The following is a 12425-nucleotide window of genomic DNA, read 5'->3' on the forward strand; positions in this document are numbered from 1 at the left end:
ATCTTCTGCTTCTGTCAGGTCCAGACCATTTCTGTCCTTTATCAAGCCCATCTTTGCATAAAATGTTCCCTTGGTATCTCTAATTTTCTTGAAGAGATCTCTAGCCTTTTCCATTCTGTTGTTTTCCTCTATTTCTTTGCATTGATCACTGAGGAAGGCTTTCTTATCTCTCCTTGCTATTGTTTGGAACTCTGCATTCAGATGCTTATATCTTTCCTTTTCTCCTTTGCTTTTCACTTCTCTTCTTTTCACAGCTATTTGTAAGGCCTCCCCAGCTATTTTGCTTTTTTGCATGTCTTTTCCATGGGGATGGTCTTGATCCCTGTCTCCTGTACAACGTCACGAACCTCAGTCCATAGTTCATCAGGCACTCTATCTATCAGATCTAGACCCTTAAATCTATTTCTCACTTCCACTGTATAATCATAAGGGATTTGACTGAGGTCATATCTGAATGGTCTAGCAGTTTTCCCTCTTTCTTCAATTTAAGTCTGAATTTGGCAATAAGGAGTTCATGATCTGAGCCACAGTCAGCTCCTGGTCTTGTTTTTGTTGACTGTATAGAGCTTCTCCATCTTTGGCTACAAAGAATATAATCAATCTGATTTCGGTGTTACCATCTGGTGATGTCTAATTTATACAAAAAGATATACAATCTTAAGCAAGTTAAAAAGTCTGTTAAAATAGGGAAGAATAGGGAAAACATTCCTCCAACTGTATAGAATACTGAGTAATCTGAAAACAATGTCAAAAGAACAAATGGATTTGCTGCCTGAACTATGAAAACTCAATAAGAGTCAACCATATTACACCTTCAAGGCAATACCAATTATTAAAAAGAAAAAGGAAATAAAATATTTTATTTATCTCAAGAGATGTCTAACACCATAACCTTCAATAATTTTCTGCCAAGTTCTAATTATTTCCTCTCAGGAATTGCAGTTTCACCTGCATGAATTATGGATACTCTTATATGTAAAGCAAGTTTGGCTAACCAATGTAAAAATATTCATGTAGCTTTAAAGATTATTTTAAGTTTTATACACTGGGTTGAAGCCAGAAGGAACAAAAGACAAAGCCAAGGGATCATGGGGAAAAAACTGTGTTAAGAGAGAAATTTTATAAACATAATTATGGGAATTCCCAGGTGGTCCAGTGGTTAAGACTCCACGTTACTGTACAGAGCACAGGTTCAATCCTTGGTCAGGGTATTAAGACCCTGCATGTCATGAGGCACAGCCATAATAATAATTTCTGCCAAGAAGCTGGTTAGAACCAAGATAAGGCAAAGAAGCTGGTTAGAACTAAGATATTGTATCACATGGCATTTGAAGCTATACCAGGGTTCAAAGTCCTTCCTGAGAACATCCCCTCTACCACAGCATTTTCTATACTGCAGTAAAACAGCTTCTGTCTGTAACCCACAGAACTAAGGCTTTCTGAAAGCAGGGACAGTGTCTGGTCACTATAAATATTCAGAGCACCCAGAACAGCCACCTGCTCAAACTGAGATGCTCAGTGAATTATTTAATTAATATAGAATAAAATATTAGAAGGTACACAGCCCACTGAAAAATAACTGGATTTGGAATTTCCAGTTCTAGTTCTAAAATGTTACCACTTGATACATTATTCTGAATGAGGTATACTAACCATGGCAATAATAATCCTTATCCACCAGCAACACTATCATCCATCTTAATACCACTGTAGTAAATATTCAGATTTTCTCAACCTCCTTCCCTCCCTTTGGAGAGATCAGAAAGCTTAGACAGGGGCCATCTTCCTGAGACTCTTAGCCGTTAGCAAAGTTGAGAAGGTGAGGCTTTTTATGAAGCAAGGTCCATTCTCCAAGTTCCTAGATGTCAAGAATGCAGCAGGCATCAGCAGCTTCTTGATAAGACTTCTACAACCTTGGACGAGGCTTTAGGAGACCATTTTCCAACTTCCTGGCTATGTTGTCATTGTTTAGTTGCTAAGACATGCCTGACTCTATGCGACCCCATGGACCATAGCCTACCATGCTCCTCTGTCCATGGAATTCTCCAGGCAAGAACAGTAGAGTGGGTTGACATTTCCTTCTCCAGGGGATCTTCCTGACCCAGGGATCAAACCTGTGTCTCTTGCACTGGCAGGCAGATTCTTTATCAATGAGCCACCAGGGAAGTCCCATTCTAAATAAAGGGCAATATATAAAGATAAAAGCCTAGTAGAAATAGACATAGCAGTAGGAAGTTACAGAATTCAATATATATACTTCAGTGGAAAGATTTTTCTTTAAAGATAACCTGTGGAAAATTTTAGATTAGCTACTCTAGCTACTCTTGACTACAAAAATGATATTCCTTCAACCAGTCGTATGAAAATATAAAACATGAAGTCTATATCCTTCCAGCCCGCAAACTAAGCTAACCCAAGGCCTTTAAAGAAGTTTAAGAGTATCTATCGGATATTATTGGAATATCCTCATTTAATTACTGGAATGCCTCATTTAATAATCAATAAGCAACATGACATCAATTTTAAAGTATTAATATAGTACTTGCTTTAAAAAGATAATAGCAGCCATTAACATTCAAGGTAACAGATCAAAAAGAAAATGTGTATCATAAAACATAATTAACTTGCCAAACAATATACCTCTGTAATATTTACAGTTGATAACAATCTGGTTAATGAGACAGAAACCTGCCGTTATTGCTAATTGTAAAATGTCACTTACAAAAATAAAAAACACTATAAAACAGCAAGAGAAAAATGTCCTTATGAACGAATGTTTATTACTTTTAAGGCAGTGACAAAAAATAGATCTTTGTGCCAACTCCAATGAACCAGTAGTAGCTGCCTGGAAAAGACTAAGAAGGTTCTCCAGGGACAGATGGAGTCAGGACTCCGTGTCTCAGACTAGCCACACTTGGATGTAGGTTCAAAAAAGAAGAGTGCTGGCACCTCTCTGGCAGCCCTGTAGTTGCGACTCCACACTTTGATGGTTCAGTTCCTGGTTGGGGAACTAAGATTCCACATGCCAGGCAGCATGGCCAAATTTTTTTTTTTTTAAAAGGAGAGTGTAAGGCTGAGGTCTATGCTCCTACATACTTCACAGTCTAAGACCTATGGGCTATGTACTCATATCGTGAAACTACACAAGAATATACCACAAACATCTAGAAATCAAATATGTTTAGCCTTATTACTGCTAATAACATTTGTGGTCAAAGCACAAAAATTGGAAACAAGAAAAGGTTCTCTGAATACCAGGACAGTTTTCTGTTATTGCTGTATTTTCCCTTCTCTCTTCCAACAGTATCGCTCTTGGAAGTATCTACTGATAAATATATGAACAATTAAAAAGACTTCATTTTCTCCAACCCTTGAATGGTAATCAAAAAATACACCACTCCTGGGACTTCCCTGTTGTTCCAGTAGTTGAACTCTACACTTCCAATATAGGGATCCCGGGTGTGATCCCTGGTTGGGGAGAGAGGGGAACAGTGTATATATCACTGTATATATATAAGATCCCACATACAGTGTGTTGCAGCCCCAAAAAGAGAAAGAAAGAAACAACAAAAAACACTTCTGTGAAAACAGTCTCAAGGGGGAGGGGAGGGAAAGAGTCTGTAAAAAATGCTGAAGCCCTTAGTCTACCACAGCAAGGCTCTAAGTGTTAACCAGGAATCTATCTTAGAATTCAGGAGATGGTTGCCTTGGGGACGCACAGTACTCATTTATTAAAATTGGAAAAACGAGGCTTTCTGACAGAAAGGGTGATCTAGCTGCCTGGTTTTTGTCAATAAGGACTGGCTTTGCCATTAAAGTTTTACTGGTAGTCATTTTCCACTGAATAAATGAAATCCACAGCTCCAACGATCTGATGAAAATATATTAAATACAGATCATATTATGCTCTATTCATCAATTTATGTTATATATTTAAACACGTAAGTACAAACAGTGCGTGTGTGTGCTCAGTTATTAGATCCAAACATTTTATCAGAGTAAAATTTAAAATGCAAAGGTATATTCAAATGAACATTATTTCAACTTCCCCAAACTTTTCTGAGCATACTGGTTTAAATAAGGTTCCTATATGATGGTTAGTTTTGTGTGCCACACTGGCTAGGCTATAGTCCCTAGCTATTTAAATTCTAATTAGTTGTTGCTGTGAAAGTATTATGTAGATACGATTAACATCAGCTGAATTTGAGTAAAGGAAATTCTCCTCAATAAACTGGGTGGGTTTCGTTCAATCAAATGAAAGGTCTCCACAGCAAAACTCAAATTTCCGTAAGAAAGAAAAAATTTCACCTGGCCAGCCCCACAATCATTTAAGTGAATTACTTGCAACAAATCTCTTTATATATTTATATAAACCAGCTGGAGATTACTTTATGTGTATAGGATATTATATATTTTTCTATATGTAAAATCTCCAACTAGTTGTTTAACTGGTAGACCCTAAGTGATAATATCTACACAGGTCAAAGAGTAAGAAATATAATTAACAGTCATTTGCTAGGTCTTTGGTAAAGCCTTTTCATTCTGCTTCTCAGAAAATGAGACCGTGAATAACTGATGACTGGTTAACAAACCTCTTCCAACTCTGCTGGTTTCAAATTCTCTGCTTTGACAAGACTGAAGGAGGACATAATTGAATTGTCAGCTGCTAAATCATTAAAAATAACTTTTGATGTAAAACCACTATATGATTTTTCACATACAACTCAGAAGAACAAAGAGACTCTGAGGGCAGGGATTTCTGCTTGTTCAGTGCTTATCATCCAAGCTTAGAAGGATGTCCATAATGTAGGAGGAGCTCAAAATATATTTGAAAAATGAATAAATGAGCAAAATGCCACCATTCTCATCTATTTAGATGAAATAAATTTGTCAGAACCAACATTTATAAACATAAAAATCAGGAACAAAATACCAAACCTCTCATTCTAGCAATGCAAGGATTCCTTAACTGAATGAGGTGAGAGGAAGCCCCCACCCATCTTGATTTCCAATGAAAATGTACTTTTGTGTTTAGTAATTATGAACTTTAAATTATGAACAATTACATTTTTAGTAATTATTTATACTATAATTATAAAAAGTCCAAAAGAAATTAAGACTCTGAGTCTTACAAACTCAAGACATACAAAGTGGTTCTAAATTTTAATTAATGTAAAATTTTTGTTGCAGAAAACAGTATGATATAAACAAAACTTTCAAGCACAAAATACATTAGGCTAAAATTCTGCAGAGAAAGCAAAGTGGAAATGAACTTAAGGAGACAAATGGATCACATAAAATTTCAAACTGTTTAAGAGCTTCTTCATGCTGTTTTTTTTAACCTGTGACAGTGGGCAAATTGTTTTTCTCTTTTTTTGGCCATGTGGTTTGTGGGATCTTAGTTCTGTGACCAGGGGTCAAACCCAGGCCCCCAGCAGTGGAAGCACAAAGTCCTTACCAGGGAATTCCCTAGTCATTCATTTTTAAATGTCACTATCTGCAACACACCAGATACTTTCTCTCTGCAATTTTTTGATGAAAAATTTTAGATGTCAACTTTCAAATGTATTAAGGAAATAAAACTTTTTAAAATTATTAAGGGAAATTCTAAAGTAAAAAAATATGAAAGCCACTGTACTATACAATCATTTCTGTAAAAAGAAAAAAGTTGGGGGAAAATACATGTATACACATACGAATGATTTCCTTCTATGAACACTGACTTTCTGTGGAAAAGACGCTACAAACTAGGAATAATGGTGTTCTGTGGGGGAGAACTGGGTCTTCGGAGACCTGGTATGGGGAGTTTCTGCATTGAATATACTTTCGTCTTTTTTTTTTTTCTAAGATTTCTTTATTGTGATGGGTCTTCAGTGCTGCGCGTAAGCTCTCTCTAGTTGCTTCTCATTGTGGAGGCTTCTCTTGTTGCGGAGCATGGGCTTTGAGGTTCAGGGGCTTCAACAGCAGAGGCATGTGGGCTCAACCGCTCTGGCACACGGGCTTAGCTGCTTCATGCCATAGCTAATGTCCCCATGGCATGTGGGACACGCCCAGAAGAAGGATCAAACCCATGTCTCCTGCATCAGCAGGTGAATCTCAACTACTGCAAAAGTGCCCCACTTCTGCACTTTTTAATTGTCGATTCATAATCAAATATTACCTTTCTAAAAGCAAAAAGGTTTAACAAGTATAATTAATAAAAATGTGAGGAAAACTGAAGACTACAAATAGGATGAATACCTCCCTGACAAATAGACAATGTGATAAAACCAACAGAAGGAAGGAGAAAATACACATACATATAAAGGAATTAAAATGTAACTACAAGTAAAATGATTAAATGTTCTAACTGAAGTTCAAGATTCTCAGAACAAGTGTAAAAAGATAAAAAACAAACAAACAAAAACCCAGCTTCATGTGGTTTAAAAAGCATAATATTCTTAAAAAAAAAAAAACACCTAAGAGAATTCAGGTAATTTATATCACCATATGTAAAACAGATGACCAGTGCAAGTTCCACAGCATAAAGCAGGGCACTCAATAGCCAGTGCTCTGGGACAACCCAAAGGGATGGAGTGGGGAGGGAGGCAGGAGGGGGGTCCAGGATGGCGGTGGAGGGGGTGGTGGAGACACATGTGCACCCCTGGTTGACTTGTGTCAATGCGTGGCAGGGGCCACCACAATCTTGTGAAGTGAAAGTGAAAGTGAAGTTATGTCCAACTCTTTGCAACCCCATGGATGGTAGTCTACGAGGCTTCTCTATCCATGGGATTTTCCAGGCAAGAGTACTGCAGTGGGTTGCCATTTCCTTCTCCAGGGGATCTTCCTGACCCAGGGATCGAACCCAGGTCTCCTGCATTGCAGGCAGACACACTTTACCCTTTGAGCCACCAGGGAAGCCCTTGTCCTCCACTTAAAATAAATAATTTAAAATAATAATAGTAATAAATTTTTAAACCTAAAAAATTAAAAATAAAAAATGTATAAACTAGACAAATGCTAGTAACAACAAAAATGGGAATAGCAATAACATTAGAAAAGGGAATTTCCTGGCAGTCCAGTGGTTAAGACTCTTGTACTTCAACTGCTGGGGGCCTGAGTTTGATCTCTGGTCAGGCAACTAAGATCTCAGTGCACATGGCCAAAATAATAACAGAAAAAAATGGAATTCAAAGTAAAAAGCATTAGTGAAAAATATTTTCTATTATATTTAAAAAGAATCCATCTCAAGACCAAACTTTTTAAGCATCTAGCATCTTTACTTCAAGACCAAAATCTATTAGTAATGCAAGGACAAATGGACCAATAAAATTGACAGAAATAATTAAGATTAGTAATAAATAGAACAGACAAACTAAGCCTATTCATATAAATAAATATTAGGTTAAAAAAGATGTATTTACAGAGAAAGTATGTGCTGAGATTTGAGTTGGGGTCGGAGGTGGAGAGAGCAGGGTGTCAATGAAATAAGCTTATGTTGATTATCTGTTGAAGACAAGTGATGATTAAATGCAGCTTCATTGTGCTCTTCTACATTTGTTTGAAAAATTCAGACAACTCAGAAGTGAATGATAAAGCATTACACAGCAAAACCTAGGGGAGATGACCACAGGTTCTCAAAGAAAACCTGTATGTAACCTTAAAAGCATTTACCAGAAAACATAACAAACCTTTTCAGCTTTCTGCTTTTATTCTTCTCCCAGTATATGACAGAAGCACCTTGCCAAGTTCCATACAAAATCCTACCAGGATTTTGACTGGGATTTCCTTAAACTAACAGATTAACTTGGGGAAAAATTAATATTTAAAAAACCAGCTTGTGATTTTGTAACTTCTACATTTTTCCCTATTTCATTAATTTTTGCTTTTATATTTAACTCCTTTTGTTGCATTTATTTTTCAATTCTACCTTTGAATGCCTGGCTTTAATAGTTATTTTTAGTCATTTTATTCAAGCGTTGCTTTGAAGGCTATAAATTTTCTTATGACTCTGGCCTCAACCCAGAGGTTTCTAAGATAACTATTTTTATTGTCATTCGTTTTGGAATCATTCACAATTGCAGGTTTTATTTCTCCTTCAACACAAAGGCATACATAAACATGTTTCTGAAATTACCAAACTGGATTGTCACATAGCTTATTTTCCTTTTATTGTTACTTTTATTTTTTACTTCCTTGCCTTTGAACAGAATATTATTTGTGAGGAATTCCCTGGCAGTCCAGCTCTTTCACTGCTAAGAGTGCAGGTCTGATTCCTAGCTGAGGAACTAAGTAAGATGGTACAAGCAGAGGCTGTGGGAAAACAACTGTGTGTAGTTCCTGCTTTCACTACTGGTTAAGGTTTTCTTCAGGCATCTTTTGCATATGAGTGTTATGAATTACCAGTCTGTCTCTTAACAGGAGAATTCATGCCATTCACGTATTTTGTCACTGATAGGTTTGGACTCATTCTGGTCCTCTTTTGTTACTTGATTGTTCTCTTTCCTTATTCTGTTGAGTGGAGGCCTATTGAGGACCATTTTAACCTCAGTGGTGGCCAAGAGGAGCCACCCCGCGCCCGAGGCGATGGACGGCTGCCAAGAGGAGCCGCTCAAACCGGGAGGCCAGGGGCTTCGGCCAGGAGGAGCAACCTGAGGAGCAGCAGCTGAAAGGGCGCAGGAGGGCCTGGAGGAGCTGTCCCACGTTGAAGGTCAGGAAGGGCAGCGGTAAGAAGATACCCCTCGTCCAAGGTGAGGAGCAGAGCTGTGCTTTGCTGGAGCAGCCAGGAAGAGATACCCCATGCCCAAGGTAAGAGAAACTCAAGTAAGATGGTAGGTGTTGCAAGAGGGCATCAGAGGGCAGACACACTGAAACAATACTCACAGAAAACTAGTCAATCTAATCACACTAGGACCACAGCCTTGTCTAACTCAATGAAACCAAGCCATGCCCGCGGGGCAACCCAAGACGGGCGGGTCATGGTGGAGAGGTCTGACAGAATGTGGTCCACTGGAGAAGGGAATGGCAAACCACTTTAGTATTCTTGCCTTGAGAACCCCATGAACAGTATGAAAAGGCAAAATGGTAGGATACTGAAAGAGGAACTCCCCAGGTCAGTAGGTGCCCAATATGCTCTGGAGGTCAGTGGAGAAATAACTCCAGAAAGAATGAAGGGATGGAGCCAAAGTAAAAACAGTACCCAGTTGTGGATGTGACTGGTGATAGAAGCAAGGTCTGATGCTGTAAAGAGCAATATTGCATAGGAACCTGGAATGTCAGGTCCATGAATCAAGGCAAATTGGAAATGGTCAAACAAGAGATGGCAAGAGTGAACATCGACATTCTAGGAATGAGCGAACTACAATGGACTGGAATGGGTGAATTTAACTCAGATGACCATTATATCTACTACTGCGGGCAGGAATCCCTCAGAAGAAATGGAGTAGCCATCATGGTCAACAAAAGATTCCGAAATGTAGTACTTGGATGCAATCTCAAAAACGACAGAATGATCTCTGTTCGTTTCCAAGGCAAACCATTCAATATCACAGTTATCCAAGTCTATGCCCCAACCAGTAACACTGAAGAAGCTGAAGTTGAACAGTTTTATGAAGACCTATACGACCTTTAAGAACTAACACCCAAAAAAGATGTCCTTTTCATCATAGGGGACTGGAATGCAAAAGTAGGAAGTCAAGAAACACCTTGGGTAACAGGCAAATTTGGCCTTGGAATGCGGAATGAAGCAGGGCAAAGACTAATAGAGTTTTGCCAAGAAAATGCACTGGTCATAGCAAACACCCTCTTCTAACAACACAAGAGAAGACTCTACACATGGACATCACCAGATGGTCAACACCAAAATCAGATTGATTATATTCTTTGCAGCCAACCATGGAGAAGCTCTATACAGTCAACAAAAACAAGACCAGGAGCTGACTGTGGCTCAGATCATGAACTCCTTATTGCCAAATTCAGACTCCAATTGAAGAAAGTAGGGAAAACCACTAGACCATTCAGGTATGACCTAAATCAAGTCCCTTATGATTATACAGTGGAAGTGAGAAATAGACTTAAGGGACTAGATCTGATAGATAGAGTGCCTGATGAACTATGGATGGAGGTTCATGACACAGTACAGGAGACAGGGATCAAGATCATCCCCATGGAAAAGAAATGCAAAAAAGCAAAATAGCTGTCTGGGGAGGCCTTACAAATAGCTGTGAAAAGAAGAGAGGCGAAAAGCAAAGGAGAAAAGATATAACAATCTGAATGCAGAGTTCCAAAGAATAGCAAGGAGAGATAAGAAAGCCTTCCTCAGCAATCAATGCAAATAAATAGAGAAAAAGAACAGAATGGAAAAGACGAGAGATCTCTTCAAGAAAATTAGAGATACCAAAGGAACACTTCATGCAAAGATGGGCTCAATAAAGGAAAGAAATGGTATGGACCTAACAGAAGCAGAAGATATTAAGAAGAGATGGCAAGAATATACAGAAGAACTGTACAAAAAAGATCTTCACGACCCAGATAATCATGATGATGTGATCAATAATCTACAGCCAGACATTCTGGAATGTGAAGTCAAGTGGGCCTTAGAAAGCATCACTAAGAACAAAGCTAGTGGAGGTGATGGAATTCCAGTGGAGCTCTTTCAAATCTTGAAAGATGATGCTGTGAAAGTGCTGCACTCAATATGCCAGCAAATTTGCAAAACTCAGCAGTGGCCACAGGGCTGGAAACGGTCTGTTTTCATTCCAATCCCAAAGAAAGGCAATGCCAAAGAATGCTCAGAACCATACAATTGCACTCATCTCACATGCTAGTAAAGTAATGCTCAAAATTCTCCAAGCCAGGCTTCAGCAATATGTGAACCGTGAACTCCCTGATGTTCAAGCTGGTTTTAGAAAAGGCAGAAGAACCAGAGATCAAATTGCCAACATTCACTGGATCATCAAAAAAGCAAGAGAGTTCCAGAAAAAGATCTATTTCTGCTTTATTGACTATGCCAAAGCCTTTGACTGTATGGATCACAATGAACTGTGGAAAATTCTGAAAGAGATGGGAATACCAGACCACCTGACCTGCCTCTTGAGAAATCTGTATGCAGGTCAGGAAGCAGCAGTTAGAACTGGACATGGAACAACAGACTGGTTGCAAATAGGAAAAGGAGTACGTCAAGGCTGTATATTGTCACCCTGCTTATTTAACTTCTATGCAGAGTACATCATGAGAAACGCTGGACTGGAAGAAACACAAGCTGGAATCAAGATTGCCGGGAGAAATATCAATAACCTCAGATATGCAGATGACACCACCCTTATGGCAGAAAGTGAAGAGGAACTAAAAAGCCTCTTGATGAAAGTGAAAATGGAGAGTGAAAATTTGGGTTAAAGCTCAACATTCAGAAAACGAAGATCATGGCATCCAGTCCCATCACTTCATGGGAAATAGATGGGGAAACAGTGGAAACAGTGTCAGACTATTATTTTGGGCTCCAAAATCACTGCAGATGGTGATTGCAGCCATGAAATTAAAAGACGGTTACTCCTTGGAAGAAAAGTTATGACCAACCTAGACAGTATATTCAAAAGCAGAGACATTATTTTGCGGACTAAGGTCTGTCTAGTCAAGGCTATGGTTTTTCCTGTGGTCATGTATGGACGTGAGAGTTGGACTGTGAAGAGGGCTGAGTGCCAAAGAATTGATGCTTTTGATCTGTGGTGTTGGAGAAGACTCGAGACTCCCTTGGACTGCAAGGGGATCCAACCAGTCCATTCTGAAGGAGATCAGCCCTGGGATTTCTTTGGAAGGAATGATGCTAAAGCTGAAACTCCAATACTTTGGCCACCTCATGCGAAGAGTTGACTCATTAGAAAAGAGTCTGATGCTGGGACGGATTGGGGTCAGGAGGAGAAGGGGACGATAGAGGATGAGATGGCTGGATGGCATCACGGACTCGATGGAGGTGAGTCTGAGTGAACTCCAGGAGATGGTGACGGACAGGGAGGCCTGGCGTGCTGCAATTCATGAGGTCGCAAAGAGTTGGACATGACTGAGCGACTGAACTGAAGTGAACTGAACTAACCTCATCTGGGCTTCCCTGATAGCTCAGTTGGTAAAAGATCCACTGGAGAAGGGATAGGGTACTCACCCCAGTATTCTTGGGTTTCCCTTGTGGCTCAGCTGGTAAAGAACACGCCTGCATTGTGGAAGCCCTGGGTTTGATCTCTGGGTTGGGAAGCTTCCTGGAGAAAGGAAAGGCTACACACTCCAGTATTCTGGCCTGGAGAATTCCATGGACTTATAGTCCATGGGGACACAAAGAGTCAGACAAGACTGACTGACTTTCACTTTAACCTCATCTATTAATCTAGTAATGTAGATGAAGTATTGTAAAATCAAGTGATTTTCCTTTTATCAAATGATTTTAACATTTACTTATT

At 39.1% G+C, this 12425-nt stretch overlaps 1 protein-coding gene across 2 annotated transcripts in view; it reads right to left on the bottom strand.

Moving 5' to 3' along the window:
* MTA3 (metastasis associated 1 family member 3) overlaps positions 1-12425 on the bottom strand; it is a 143365-nt gene that overhangs the window by 110608 nt on the left and 20332 nt on the right. The gene's annotated exons all lie outside the window — the stretch shown is intronic.

The sequence above is a fragment of the Capricornis sumatraensis genome, chromosome 1 (assembly GCF_032405125.1).
Source record: "Capricornis sumatraensis isolate serow.1 chromosome 1, serow.2, whole genome shotgun sequence".
NCBI classification, from domain to species: Eukaryota; Metazoa; Chordata; class Mammalia; order Artiodactyla; family Bovidae; genus Capricornis; species Capricornis sumatraensis.